Consider the following 15,862-nt stretch of genomic DNA (forward strand, 5'->3'; position numbering starts at 1 on the left):
TTCTCCAGTCCCCTAAGGCCACTTTGGGCTAGTTATGCAAGCCAGAGTGGTTTTAAATCAACTGGAAATGTCTCCTGTTTGGGGGGGAAAGCTCCACTTCCATAGAGCTGGTAGAGATGGTGTAGCTGCCTCCAATACCAGCCATCCCCATACTCCAGGTGTAAGGGAAAGAAGGCAGCATTTAGGAAGTGGGCTGGGACATGTTGGGCAGGAGGAGGGTTGGAAGAATGGAGCTCCACTTTGCCTAATCATTTTCTAGCACAACTGACTTTATGCCAAGAGCACCAATGGTGTATGTTACAGCAGGACCCCCTCTGCTCTAACTTATGCCAAAGTCAGGCAGTCTTAAATATAAGCCACCAGGTCCCTGCAGTGACTCCATTCCAAACTGGGGCTTTAGGGATTTAGGGTTAGAGATCTATTTAAAACAATGCTTTGTCAAATCAGAGCCTTCATCACAATGTATTTAAATGAACAGTTCTAATTTCTAACCTCTCCCTAAGTGTGTGATCTCGGGGAACTTTTCTTTGTTATTAAAGAGAGAGAGAGAGAGAGATTGATAACCAGGTGGGATTTTAGAGTTCCTCCTTTTCAAGAAGCTTTCCCCTCCCCCACCTTAAAAAGTAAATTAATAACCTCATCTAAGCAGAAGCGGGATTGTTTTATCACTTGACTTTGCTAGGCAAAGCAGCAAAAAGGAAGAACACAATGGAAGCAATTGCTAAGGTAAGGTATGAATACAGAAAATAACTGCAAAAGAACAGCTGCCAAAGAGACAATGAACTTGAATACAATAATGAAGTAAGGAAAATGCCAGTCTTCCTGATAGTTCAGATCACAGTCAGGGAGTATAGAGCATTTATTGGTTACAGATATAAAATAATTAGAGTATCCTAGACTTGTTTCTATGTAACCCTGAACTGAGATCTTGCAAACATCTGTGGTAAAGTAGTAACATAGAACTTGCCAGATTGGATCAGTCTCACAGTCATCTAATCCAGTATTCTGTTTCAGACAAAGGCCAGAATCACATGCTTCAGAGGAAGATGCAAGAACCCTACAGTAGGCAGATAATACCTAGCTCTTATATAGCACTTTGAGACTATAGCTCTCAAAGCACTTTATAAGGGAGGTCAGTATCAATACTTTAGGAGCAAGAGAAATCTGAAGGAAAGTATAGGTCCACTGCTTAGTGAGGAAGAACAGCTCATGATGGATGGCGCCAAGAAAGCTGAGGTCCTTAATGTCTATTTTTCTTCAGTCTTCTCTTGAAAAAAAAATTTTTGACTGAATATGTAACACAATTAATAATGACAAGAAGGGGGAAGGAACACAAGCCAGAATAAGGACAGAATGGGTAAAATTATATTTTGATAAGTTAGATGTATTCCAATTGGCAGGGCCTGATAAAATTCACCCTAGGGTACCTAAGGAACTAGCTGAAGCAGTCTCAGAACTCAGGTTTCAGAGTAACAGCCGTGTTAGTCTGTATTCGCAAAAAGAAAAGGAGTACTTGTGGCACCTTAGAGACTAACCAATTTATTTGAGCATGAGCTTTCGTGAGCTACAGCTCACTTCATCAGATGCATCAACAGTCTCAGAACTGTTAGCAATTATTTTTGAGAACTCCTGGAGGAAGGATGGGGTCCCAGAAGACTGGAGAAGGAACAACGTTGAACCTATCCTTAAAAAGGGGCAACAGAGAGAACTTGGGGAATTATAGACCAGTCAGCCTAACTTCAAAACCCAGAAACATCCTGCAACACATTATTAAACCATCAGTTTGTAAGCACCTGGAGGACAATGGGGTTATAAGGAATAGCCAGCATGGATTTATCAAGATCAAATCATGTCAAGCCAACCTAATTTTCTCCATTGACAGGGTTTCTGGCCTAGTGGATGGGGGGAAGTGATAGAATCGTAGAATCATAGAATATCAGGGTTGGAAGGGACCTCAGGAGGTCATCTAGTCCAACCCCCTGCTCAAAGCAGGACCAATCCCCAACTAAATCATCCCAGCCAGGGTTTAAAAATATCTAAGGAAGGAGATTCCACCACCTCCCTAGGTAACGCATTCCAGTGTTTCACCACCCTCCTCGTGAAAAAGTTTTTCCTAATATCCAACCTAAACCTCCCCCACTGCAACTTGAGACCATCGTTCCTTATTCTGTCATCTGCTACCACTGAGAACAGTCTAGATCCATCCTCTTTGGAACCCCCTTTCAGGTAGCTGAAAGCAGCTATCAAATCCCCCCTCATTCTTCTCTTCCGCAGACTAAACAATCCCAGTTCCCTCAGCCTCTCCTCATAAGTCATGTTTTCCAGTCCCCTAATCATTTTTGTTGCCCTCAGCTGGACATTTTCCAATTTTTCCACATCCTTCTTGTAGTGTGGGGCCCAACACTGGACACAGTACTCCAGATGAGGCCTCACCAATGTCGAATAGAGGGGAACGATCACGTCCCTCGATCTGCTGGCAATGCCCCTACGTATACATCCCAAAATGCCATTGGCCTTCTTGGCAACAAGGGCACACTGTTGACTCATATCCAGCTTCTCATCCACTGTAACCCCTAGGTCCTTTTCTGCAGAACTGATGCCGAGCCATTTGGTCCCTAGTCTGTAGCAATGCATGGGATTCTTCCGTCCTAAGTGCAGGACTCTGCACTTGTCCTTGTTGAACCTCATCAGATTTCTTTTGGCCCAATCCTCTAATTTGTCTAGGTCCCTCTATATCCTATCCCTACCCTCCAGCATATCTACCTCTCCTCCCAGTTTAGTGTCATCTGCAAACTTGCTGAGGGTGCAATCCACACCATCCTCCAGATCATTTATGAAGATATTGAACAAAACCAGCCCCAGGACCGACCCTTGGGGCACTCCACTTGATACCGGCTGCCAACTATACATGGAGCCATTGATCACTATCAGTTGAGCCCGACAATCTAGCCAGCTTTCTATCCACCTTATAGTCCATTCATCCAGTCCATACTTCTTTAACTTGCTGGCAAGAACACTGTGAGAGACCGTGTCAAAAGCTTTGCTAAAGTCAAGGAACAACACATCCAGCGCTTTCCCCTCATCCACAGGGCCAGTTATCTCGTCATAGAAGGCAATTTGATTAGTCAGGCATGACTTGCCCTTGGTGAATCCATGTTGACTGTTCCTGATCACTTTCCTCTCCTCTAAGTGCTTCAGAATTGATTCCTTGAGGACCTGCTCCATGATTTTTCCAGGGACTGAGGTGAGGCTGACTGGCCTGTAGTTCCCAGGATCCTCCTTCTTCCCTTTTTTAAAGATGGGCACTACATTAGCCTTTTTCCAGTCGTCTGGGACTTCCCCGGATCACCATGAGTTTTCAAAGATAATGGCCAATAGCTCTGCAATCACATTCGCCAACTCCTTTAGCACTCTCGGATGCAGCGCTTCTGGCCCCATGGACTTGTGCTCGTCCAGCTTTTCTAAATAGTCCTGAACCACTTCTTTCTCCACAGAGGGCTGGTCACCTCCTCCCCATGCTGTGCTGCCCAGTGCAGTAGCCTGGGAGCTGACCTTGTTCGTGAAGACAGAGGGAAAAAAAGCATTGAGTACATTAGCTTTTTCCACATCCTCTGTCACATGGATTTATCTTGTTTTCAAAGGTAAAGCTTTTGACCAATTCCCATATACTATTCTCATAAACAAACTAAGGAAACATGGTATAAGTGAAATGATTTAAAGTTGGTGCATAACTGATTGAAAAACTGTATTCAAAGAGTAGTTATCAGTGGTTTGCTGTCAAATCAGGATGACGGATCTCTCTTGGATCTGGTACTACTGAATATTTTCATTAATGACTTGGGTAATGAAATGAAGACTATGATTATACAATTTGTTGATGACACCAAGCTGGAGGGATTGCAAGCAGAATTCAAAATGACCTTGATATTAGAGAACTTGTCTGTATCAGTAAGATGACATTCAGTAAAGACAAGGACAAAGTACTACACTAGGGAAGGAAAAAATCAAATGCAAAACTACAAAAAGGGAAATAGGCTACACAGTAGAACTGCTGAAAAGGATCTGGGGGTAATAGTGGATCATACATTGAATATGTGCCAACAACATGATGCAGCTGCAAAAAGGAAAATATCATCCTGGTATATATTAACAGGAGTGCCATATATAAGAGATGAGAGGTAACTGTTATGCTCTATTTGGCACTGGTGAGGCCTCAGCTGATAAATTGTCTAGTTTTGGGTGCCGCACTTTAGGAAGAATGTGGAGAAATTGGAGAGAATAGAGAGGAGAACAATAACAATGATAAAAGGTTTAGAAAACCTGACACAAGTAAAAGTTGAAAAAAACTGTCTTGAGAAAAGTCAGAGGTGAGGACCTGCTAATCTTCAAAAATGCTAAGGGATATTATAAAGGGGATGGTGAACAATTTTTCTATAGCTTCCCTGAAGGAAGGATAAGAAGTAATGAGCTGAACCTGAAGCAAGAGAGATTTAGATTAGGAAACACTGTCTAACTATAAGAATAGTTAAGTACAGCAATAGGATACCGCGGGAGATTGTGGGATCCCCATCATGGGAGGCTTTTAAGAATAGTGTAGAGTGGGAGTTCTCAAACTTCATTGCACCGCGACCCCTCTTCTGACAATAAACATTACTACAGGACCCCAGGATGGGGGACCGACGCCGGAGCCTGCCCAAGCCCCACCACCACAAAGCCAAAGTCCCACTGCCCAAGACCAGGGGGCCAAAGCCAAAGCTCAAGGTCTTCAGCCCCAGGCAGGGGGCCTGTAATCTTAGCCCTGTCACCCAAGGCTGAAGCCATCAGACTTGGGCTTGGGCTTTGATCCTGGGTCCCAGCAAGTCTAAGCCAGCCCTGGTGACCCCATTAAAATTGGGTTGCGACCCACTTTGGGGTCCCGACCCACAGTTTGAGAACCGCTGGTGTAGACAAACACCTGTCAGGGATGGTCTAAGTATCCTTGGTCCCACCTCAGCAGAGCAGGACAGATTAGATGACCTCTCAAGGTCCCTTCCAGACCTACATTTCTACAATTATTCTTATTTGATAGATGGGGACACTGAGGCACCCAAGGACACACAGCAGGCCAGAGATAGAGCCAGGAATAGAACCAGCTTTCCTGAGGACCAGCCCACTGCTTTATCCACTAGGGAACCCTGCACTTTGGGAAAAGCTGTTCCTTATTGAATTCTCCAGCTAGTCCCTAAAAATTAGAGCACGGCTATTGCTCTGAAGAGTGAGATTTTTACCCCTGCCAAACTCTTTTTTCTAGGGTTTAATATTATAACTCTGAATATTGTTGTTATCCATATAAATGTCCAATTTTTTTTAGAATCTTGTTAAATACTTGGGGACGGGGGAGGGCAGATCCTCTGATGGTGTAAATTCTCATAGTTCCCTTAAAGTCAATTTAGTCCAGATGAAGATCTGCCCTTTGGCTCGGTGGCACCCTTTAACAGTGAGTTCCACAGCCTAATCTATGTATAAAGAATGTTCTTGTACCAAGTTTGCATTTTCCATCACTAAAATAGTAGAAGCAGGAGTGAACCAGTGAAGCTATTGATTGGGCCAGTTTCTGGCAACTTTACTCACCTTGACAGGTTTCAGAGTAACTGCCGTGTTAGTCTGTATTCGCAAAAAGAAAAGGAGTACTTGTGGCACCTTAGAGACTAACCAATTTATTTGAGCATGAGCTTTCATGAGCTACAGCTCACTTCATCGGATGCATACCGTGGAACTGCAGCAGGCTTTATATACACACAGAGATCATGAAACAATACCTCCTCCCACCCCACTGTCCTGCTGGTAATAGCTTATCTAAAGTGATCATCAAGTTGGGCCATTTCCAGCAAAAATCCAGGTTTTCTCACCCTCCACCCCCCCACACACAAACTCACTCTCCTGCTGGTAATAGCCCATCCAAAGTGACAACTCTCTACACAATGTGCATGATAATCAAGGTGGGCCATTTCCTGCACAAATCCAGGTTCTCTCACCCTCTCACCCCCCTCCAAAAATGGCCCAGCTTGATTATCATGCACATTGTAGGGAGAGTGGTCACTTTGGATGAGCTATTACCAGCAGGATAGTGAGTTTGTGTGTGTGTGTGTTTTTTGGAGGGGGGTGAGAGAACCTGGATTTGTGCAGGAAATGGCCCACCTTGATTATCATGCACATTGTGTAGAGAGTTGTCACTTTGGATGGGCTATTACCAGCAGGAGAATGAGTTTGTGTGTGGGGGGGTGGAGGGTGAAAAAACCTGGATTTGTGCTGGAAATGGCCCAACTTGATGATCACTTTAGATAAGCTATTACCAGCAGGACAGTGGGGTGGGAGGAGGTATTGTTTCATGGTCTCTGTGTGTATATATAGTCTGCTGCAGTTTCCACGGTATGCATCCGATGAAGTGAGCTGTAGCTCACAAAAGCTCATGCTCAAATAAATTGGTTAGTCCCTAAGGTGCCACAAGTACTCCTTTTCTTTTTACTCACCTTGAGTAGCACTAGACTCCACAACGGTCCCTGTAAGGACTGTGGAACTTTGGAATCTGGTCCATTAGCATCACAGGTTCAGAAGAATGTTTCTAGATTTTTACAAATGTAGTACTTCCAAAAATAAATAGTTTCTAAATAGTTTCTCAAAATTTATCAGAAGCACCTTGTTCTGGATATTGGACCAGAAATCTCATAAACTGAGGCTTTTGCAAGATTTCTAGTATGTCCTAATTTGGGCCATACCAGATATAACCTGGAGGACAGCTTTGCTCATGGAATATTTGGTGCTTCTGGTTCTGGTCTGTGCCCAAACCAGGAAATGAAGAGATGAACTACAACAGAAGCACCATTTTAACTTCAGTAATAGATAGACAGACAATGACTTAAGAGTGCGAGTCTTGTGGATATTCAGTGGGACTTGTGACTCCATGTCATCTAGGCACTTTTGAAAATTCCATTCAGTGATCTTATATCAGCTAGAATTTGGGGCAAACGTTTCCCGTATTCCTAGACAAAATATAATAACTAATAATGCCTATCTCTTATATAGCACTTCAAATTTTTTAGATCTCAAAGACTTTTTACAAAAGATCTGAATATATTTAGGAGCTGGATCTGGGACATACAGCAATGATGGAGTGCATAAAAGTTTAAAAATTATGATGGAGATTACAACTCTTTAGGATCTGGTCCTCTTTGAAACACTTTTTGCTGAATCTCTCTCTCTATAGAAATGAAGTGTAGAAGGTCTACAGCAAGAGAGGTGAGTCCCTGAGGGTATGTCTACACTGCAGCTGGGAGCTAGCTTCTCAGTTTGTGTATATGGCATACAGACTTGTGCTAATAGGGTTCATATTAGCATGTTAAAATTAGCTGTATAGACACTGTGGCATTGGCAGAGGCTCTGACTAGTCACCTGGGCTCAGGCCGAAGGGGCGGCGGTAGGGCTTGAATGTGGGTAGTTAGTCTGCACCTTGCCTGGTATCACAACAGCCCCACACCTATTTTGAGTGTGCCAGCACAAGCCCTGTGTATATCTGTGCTGCATTGTAGACGTACTCTAAGTGTTACACTGCTGATTCCTTTCAAGCCTGGAGAAGTACCCGAAAAAGACAGAATGCAGTCACTGAATTGATAGGCTGTGGTGAAGAATAGAAATGCAGAGGGAGGGAAAGGGGCCTTTTAACATGCAATCAAAGCAACCCTTAAAAGAGCCTCCCAGATCTTTTGCTCTCAGGAGCATGTGGGAGAGAAAAGCAGTTTTCAGTGAGCATTTTTATCCTCAGGTTTTTGCTTTCTCTCTCTTTCTCCAAGGGTAGGAGTTGACCCCAGGAGGGGCATGGAAACTGATTTATTGTGCTATGGTTAATGCAACAAAGTCAGCGATTCAAAGCTGTGTTGTGTGAGTTTGTGGTTGCCTGATTCCTCCCCCCACCCCAGCAGAATGTGTGTTTTGCTGGAGGGAACTCTGGAAGCAGAAGGCCAGGCAGGAACAGTGATCATAGTCATGAAAGGGTGAAGCTGTGCCCCATCCTAGTGTCTAACTCTTCTGATATAGCTGTCGCATGAATCTGAATCAGTTCATGGCTCTTTTAATAACATGAGTTTGGGCTGATCATAAGCGGCAGAGCCCAGGATTTCGAATAGTTCAGATGAGCAAACAAACTTTTCAGTGCCCATTGGCGCTCATCAGGAAGGGTGATTGAGGGGTTAGGGCACTGGCTTGCGTGTGGGAGATCTGAGTTAAATTCCCCTGCTTTACCACAGACTTCCTGTGTGACCTTGGGTGAACCACTTGGCCTCTGTGCCTCAGTCCTCCATCTGTAAAATGGGGAATGAAAAGGCATCACAGAGTATAGTTACAAATTCTGTGTGATGTGAGCAAAAATGTTGCAAGTGTTTGAGTCTGTGAAGAGAAATGAAGAGAAAGATGAACTAAATATATGTTTGGTACAGTCTTTGTATGTGGGCCAGGTGCTTTCCAGAAACCTGCCTTAAGTATTGATCCAAGTGCTGAACAACTGGAAATTATACTTGCATAGAAATGAATCCAAAGCCTAGTTTTGGGTAGAGTTAATAATCAAATAATATATGTGACTAGCATTTGTTTATTGCAGCCAAGGTTGTAATAAACGTATGATATGGTGTCATAAAAATAAAGGGAAGGGTAAACCCCTTTGAAATCCCTCCTGGCCAGGGGAAAGCTCCTCTCACCTGTAAAGGGTTAAGAAGCTAAAGGTAACCTCGCTGGCACCTGACCAAAATGACCAATGAGGAGACAAGATACTTTCAAAAGCTGGGAGGAGGGAGAGAAACAAAGGGTCTGTGTCTGTCTGTATGCTGGGTCTTGGCCAGGGATAGACCAGGAATGGAGTCTTAGAACTTTTAGTAAGTAATCTAGCTACGTATGTGTTAGATTATGATTTCTTTAAATGGCTGAGAAAAGAATTGTGCTGAATAGAATAACTATTTCTGTCTGTGTATCTTTTTTGTAACTTAAGGTTTTGCCTAGAGGGGTTCTCTATGTTTTTTAATCTAATTACCCTGTAAGATATCTACCATCCTGATTTTACAGGGGGGATTTCTTTATTTCTATTTACTTCTATTTTTTATTAAAAGTCTTCTTGTAAAAAACTGAATGCTTTTTCATTGTTCTCAGATCCAACCTATGCAAATTGGTGAGGCTGTTTACCAAACCTTGTCCAGGAAGTGGGGTGCAAGGTTTTGGGAAGTATTTTGGGGGGAAGGACGCGTCCAAACAGCTCTTCCCCAGTAACCAGTATTAGTTTGGTGGTGGTAGCGGCCAGTCCAAGGACAACGGGTGGAATATTTTGTACCTTGGGGAAGTTTTGACCTAAGCTGGTAAAGATAAGCTTAGGAGGTTTTTCATGCAGGTCCCCACATCTGTACCCTAGAGTTCAGAGTGGGGGAGGAACCTTGACATATGGTCTCATGTATTATGTGTTTGATTAGTAGTAGAAACCAATCCCAACCTCATCACCTCACAAAATGAGAGATATTAGTCTGATATTATGGTAAGTCTATTAAATTGTGACAATAACTTACTAATTATGTCAGAACACATCATGGTAAGGCACTGTGGATAGAACATCTGCTTTTGATTTAATAAGTAACAGGCTTTCAGTCCATCACTAGTCATGATGAAAGACTGCTATTTCCATGTTGACAATTAAATCTATCCTGATTGAAAAAGGTGTTTTTTTTTAAATTAATATTTATTTGTGTACTCCTAAAATATGAAAAAAGAAAAGGAGTACTTGTGGCACCTTAGAGACTAACCAATTTATTTGAGCATGAGCTTTCGTGAGCTACAGCTCACTTCATCGGATGCATACCGTGGAAACTGCAGCAGACTTTATATGCACAGGATTTGTGCAGGAAATGGCCCACCTTGATTATCATGCACATTGTGTAGAGAGTTGTCACTTTGGATGGGCTATCACCAGCAGGAGAGTGAATTTGTGTGGGGGGGTGGAGGGTGAGAAAACCTGGATTTGTGCTGGAAATGGCCCAACTTGATGATCACTTTAGATAAGCTATTACCAGCAGGACAGTGGGGTGGGAGGAGGTATTGTTTCTTATTCTCTGTGTGTATATAAAGTCTGCTGCAGTTTCCACGGTATGCATCCGATGAAGTGAGCTGTAGCTCACAAAAGCTTATGCTCAAATAAATTGGTTAATCTCTAAGGTGCCACAAGTACTCCTTTTCTTTTTGCGAATACAGACTAACACGGCTGTTGCTCTGAAACCTAAAATATGAAGTGGACTAATGCAAACTACCACCTTACCCTGAATGTTGCTTTGTGCATTCCTATTAAAATTGTCAAGATCCTTAAGCATGTACCTAACTTTAAGCATGTGAGCCATACTGGGCCTACTCACATGCCTAAGAACCTTGCTGATTTATAGATTTTAATGTATCATTATGGGAACATTATGATCATCTAGACTAATCTCCTGTTTGACACAGGGCAAAGAACCTCATTATCTTTCTGCATCAAGGCCATAACCTCTTCTGGAGCTATTGCTTATCTTTCAGAAAGACATCCAGTCCCAATATAAAGACTTTAAGAGATGGAGAATCCAACACATCCCTGGATAAATTGTTCCAATGGTTAGCTAGCCTCATGGTTAAGAAAATGTGCCTTGTTTCCAATTCAGTTGTTTCTGGTTTTAATTTCCAGGCACTCGTTCTTACTCTGTCTTTCTCCATTAGATGAGAGTCCTTTCTCCGTATATACTGCAATCAAGTCTGTTTCACCACAGCACCACACTGGAAGTTCATGTTGAGTTGCTTGCCCATTATGACCTCAACATATTTTTCAGAGTTACTGCTTTCAAGTTACAGTCCTTCATTTTGTAAGCGTAACCTGTATTCTTTGTTCTTAGATTTATGACCTTGCATTTGGCTGTTTTAAAACACATAGTTTTTCAATGGGCAGCTTACCAAGCAATCCAGATCACTCTGTATGACTGCCCTGTCCTCAGAATCATTTGCCACACTGCCAATCTTAGTGCCATACATACATTTTATCATCAGTGATTTTATATTTACTTCCAGACCATAGATAAAAAATATTGAATAGCATTGGGCCTAGAACCAATCCCTGTGGAATACTATTAAAAATATCCCCATTCAGTGATGATTCCCCATTGACAACTACCTTTGGGGGGTCTTTCAGTTAACCAGTTCTAAAACCATTTAACAAAGTCTCTATTGATTATTTTATTGTACAATGCTAACTTTTTCATCAGAATGCCACGTGGTACTAAATGAAACATCTTATGAAAATCTAAGTATATTACACCTACACAATTACCTTTATCAGTCAAACTTGTGGTCTCATCAAAAAATAAAATCAGGTATATTTGATAAGACCAGGTCTTTTCTGGACCCTTTCAGTTTTTCAACATCATTTTGAATTACATGTGGATGATTTTACTCATATCTGCTATATTTACCTTCGTAAAGTAAAAAAGGGTAGATTGACGATACTGATTGCAAAAGTAAGGACAGAGAGACAGCTAATGAATGGGACTAATCCTGTTGCCATTTAAGTTAATGGGAGTTTGCGAGTAAGCCTGCAATCTTTCAGGGTGCCTAAATCCACTGGGCACTGGGGGCGGATCTGACAACAGACTAGGAAAGTAGGAAATTAAGGAGTGAGAGAAGTGTTGAGAAAAACCATAATCTCTTGATAGTGTCTTCAAGGTCCCTTTTGTTTAAAACAGGTCTTCTGCATGCATACTGCTACCTTGGTAATCCCTACCTTGTATCAAAGCCAAAACTACTGTATACCTTTGTAAACTAGCCTGAGCGACAATATTCTATTTGCTTAGGATATTCCTTAGGCATGAACTTGACCAGCTTACCATATGTTCAAATCTACATTGTCTTGTCTGTACTGGAGCTGTAGAAGGTGTTAGTTGGAGTGTGTTCATTGACACAGTTGAACAATACACCTTTTAAATCCTAGTCACGGCAGGTATTAAAGAATTTTGTTAGGTTGGGTGTATAGGATTATCTGAAAAATGAAGAGCAGTCCAATGAGGTGATGAATATCTCCAGTGCTCAGTGAAGTTACAAGGATGCTCAGAACCTTGCAATATCCAACCCTTAGGGCCAGATCCAAAGCCCATTGAATTCAATGGAAAGAGTTTGATTGACTTCAACTGGCTTAGGATCGATCCCTTAAGCATCAGTTTGACAAAGCAGTGAAGCACATGCTTAAGTCCCTCCTTTTTCAGCAAATCATTTAAGGACATACTTAAAGTTGAGTATGTACTTAAGTCCCATGAAAGTCAATCTAAGGATGTCCTTGAGTGCTTTGTTGAAAGGGATGAACTATGCTATCTGGGCTTTAGGGAGATATATAGGAAATCATAAGAATGTAGGGATGAATAGATACTTGTGAAGTCACATAGTCCAGCCCCCTGCACTGAGGCAGCACCAAATAAACCTAGACCATCCCTGACAGGCATTTATCCAACTTGTTATTTAAAAAAAATGCAAAGAACAGGTCAGGCAACACCTATCAGGGATGGTCTAGAAAATACTTAGTCCTGCCCAGTGGAGGGGACAGAACTAAATGGCATATCAAGGTCCCTTCCAGGCCTATATGTCTATGATTTCTCAGCCTCCCTTGGAAACCTAGGGAAACCTATTTCAGAGTTTAGATACCCTTATAGTTAGAAAGTTGTCCCTAATATCTAACCTAAATCTTCCTTGCTTCAGATTACAACCATTACTCTTTGCCTTACCTTCAGTGTAGGATAAACTTAATTTTAGCTGATGTATTTAGTAAATGTTCATGTTACTGGAATGAGACTAGTTCAATAACAAATGAAACACCCCACACTTTGCTTTCTTCTGTCTACATAGTCAGACCAGCACAGAAGATATATAGCTCCCATTGTCATGCCACCTTTCGCTTGTATGCAAAACTGGAGGTTCCAAGGTAACAGGGTTTGAGCTTCAGTATAACGAGTAATATCTTTTCAGCTTTGTATTCAGTCCTTGCCAAGGGCATGGAAACCAGCAACAGAAGCTTCAACTTAAAAAAAAAGAAGATAAATTTGTTAATTTTATTTGCATCATTTCTGACTAGATCAATTCATATGCCCTCAGATTATGATTGCCTTCATATAAGTTGCTCTTGGAAGTTGACAACTTCCATAAACTTGCTGTCAATGAGAAATACCAGTTATGTGTAAAATTTAGTGCTTAATACAGTTTTTATTTTATTGCGAAAGGGTTCTGCATAGCTAAGATGATTTAAGCAGTGAATGAGATTCAAGGGAAACTGCATAGTAAAATGAAGAACAATGCTTTACTCTTCTCTATAGCTTCCAAGTTTGCCGGGGACAAGAATTTCTTCTCTGTCTGTTTTTGTTTCAGGGTATTTGCTACTTGGCAGTAATGAGAGAACAAAACTCCTATATATATTTTTAAAATCCTTGAAAATGGGGAAGGTTCAGATCCAGATTTTTTCAAATCTGCACTGAAAATAAACAATAATCATGAAAATATGTCTATATGTATCAAATTTCATGGACCAGATTATGGAGTTACACAGAGTATAAGGTCAGAAGGGACCATTGGAACATCTACTCTGACTTCCTGTACATCAAAGGCCATTAATTTTTCCCAGATACCCCTATATTGAGCACAATGATTTTCATTAGTCTAAAGCATTTCAGTCTGCAGGAGACAAAGGGCATGTTTACGCTATGCAGTTTTGTCAACAAAAGTCAGCTTTCGTCGACAAAACAGTGGAGTTGTACACACTGAAATGCTCCGCCTACCAATTTAACTCTCCTGTGACGCTGACATAATAAAACCACCTGGACGAGAGGCATAGAGCTTTTTGCGATGAAGTCAGAGTGACACACTGTGTAGACACTGAGTTGCTTATGTCACCCTAAGTTGCCTCCAGGAGGTGTCCCACAATGCCCATCATGACAGCTCTGGTCAGCAGTTTGAACTCCGCTGCCCTGCCCCCAGGTACACAGGCATGGACCCCTCTCCCTTTAAAGCCCTGGGAATTTTTGAAATTCCTCTTCCTGTTTCCTCGGAGTGCACAGCTCACATCACTTCTTCCCAGCTGACCATGCCGGATCCCTGCAGCAAACACACTCCAGCCTGAAGTACACCAGAGTTGTTGGATCTGCTAGGTCCGTGGAGAGAGGAGGCTGTGCAGTTGCAGATCCGTTCCAGCTGTAGGAATTTTGATACCTATGGGCATATTGCTCGTGTCATGAAGGAGAAGAGGCACAAAACAGACATGCAGCAGTGCAGTGCTAAGATCAAGGAGCTAAGGCAGGTGTACCAGAAGGCACGTGGCCTGATGCATCACCAAAGACATGCTGCTTCTACAAGGAGCTGCACGCCATCCTTGGTGGTGACCCCACCTCCACCACCAAGAGTCCTTTTGATACTTTGGGGCAAGGGTGGTGGCTGGAGGCAGCGGCAAACAGAGAGAACCCCCAGGACGAAGTGATGGAAAGGAAATGGAGTTGGAGGAGGATGGAGAGAGGTGACATGGTCATCTGTTGGTATGGCAAGCCAGGATCTCTTTTTAATTCTGGAGTGGTCTAGCCAATCCCAGGACTACATCTCTGGTGTGCCTGATGCAGGAGATGGGAGCCCTGATAAATACACCTTGTGCTTTGATACTGCAGGGAGACAGGAGGTAGAGCTCTGCTTTTTCCCCCCAGGGCAGAAGAGCAATAGAAATAAACAACACTAGGACTGTTTGCATCTGCTTTTCATTCCTCTGTGCAGCTAGGCAGAGGAGGTCCTGGGGAAAACTTTGTTGATGAACATCAGGATGTCCCGGGAATGCCCCACAGAGATCTCTAGGAAATTTTCCTGAAGGTCCTCTGCAGTGCTCTGCCAAAGGTTCCTTGGGAGAATGGCCTTGTTTCTTCCCCCCTGGTAGGCAACTTCACTGTGCCAATCAGCAATTACTTCAGCAGGCACCAAAGCAGCACACCAGTGAGCAGCATATGGACCCGGTTTGCAGCCGCACCCATGCAGGAGTTTCACCCTTGCATCCTCAGTTACCCTCAGGCATGAGATACCAGCTTCTATCACCCCCGCTTGTGGGAAAAAAAGTATTCAGAATAGAGTCCCTAGGTGCTTGTAGTGATTCCCCTCTTAACTCCCCTTCCCCTTTTCCCATCTTGCCCCTTCTCCCCCAAACTAAACTCCCCATGGTTAGGGCTTTCACGGTTCTGTGTGCCTGCCAAGAGAAAGTGTGAAAGTGGTTTATGTAACTTGTATGAATCAGTGCTGTGAGTGCACTCACAATAGTTCCTCTGTCTATTGGTTATTTAGCATCTGCAGATGTGCCCTTGAGAGTCTCCTCCTGCACACCGGCTGAGCAGCTTTGTCTGATAAGGAGACAAACCAGGAAGAGTAAGGAAGATGTGTGCATGGAGATGCTGTAATTGTCTGATGCTGTTGACAGAAAGCAGAGAGCATGGAGAAAAGCTATCAATGAAAAACTGAGACTGGATAGCCAGGAGAAGAAATAGCGACAGAAGTGGATGATACAGGTGCTCCTGGACCAACCAGACATGCTGAAGTTCCTGACTGTGCTGCAGGTGGAACACATCTGTTCTCCCTGCAGCCAATACAGAACTGCCTTCCATGCCTTCCCCAAACTCCCCACGCACATTCCTTGCATATTTCTGGGCCGTCATAATACCCCATGCACTCCACCTGTAGGGACATGTTTCACAATGACAGCTGGACATACACCCAGCTGTGAGAGCCTCATTTTAAAAAAAATGCTTTTCACTGTCATGTCCCTTGCAGGAAATAG

The sequence above is a fragment of the Eretmochelys imbricata genome, chromosome 5, assembly GCF_965152235.1.
Source record: "Eretmochelys imbricata isolate rEreImb1 chromosome 5, rEreImb1.hap1, whole genome shotgun sequence".
NCBI lineage: Eukaryota > Metazoa > Chordata > Testudines > Cheloniidae > Eretmochelys > Eretmochelys imbricata.